The following is a 307-nucleotide window of genomic DNA, read 5'->3' as shown; positions in this document are numbered from 1 at the left end:
ACTAGACAAGGGCAACACACATGGTGTGTTGAAAAAACAAGACCACCCAGCATGGAACACCATTGATTGGCCAATTCCTCAAGGTAATGTGATAAAAAGTTATAGAGCCAAGTTGTTTATAGAAGTATGCCACTCTTTATAGCCAGGGATTACTACTAGAATTTGCAAAACAAGAATCTACATACCAATTACAGTTTTTGTTAAGCTATTAATAATTTAGCAAGTAAAGATTGCAAAATAATGCTCAGTTATAAAGCCAATGGCACAGAACATATTCTAGACTTCTTAGATGATGGTTGGGATAAGA

Source organism: Dipteris shenzhenensis, chromosome 4, assembly GCF_047967505.1.
Source record: "Dipteris shenzhenensis isolate YYH24624 ecotype China chromosome 4, Dip_SZ_1.0, whole genome shotgun sequence".
Classification (NCBI taxonomy): Eukaryota; Viridiplantae; Streptophyta; class Polypodiopsida; order Gleicheniales; family Dipteridaceae; genus Dipteris; species Dipteris shenzhenensis.
This window is presented reverse-complemented; position numbering follows the sequence as displayed.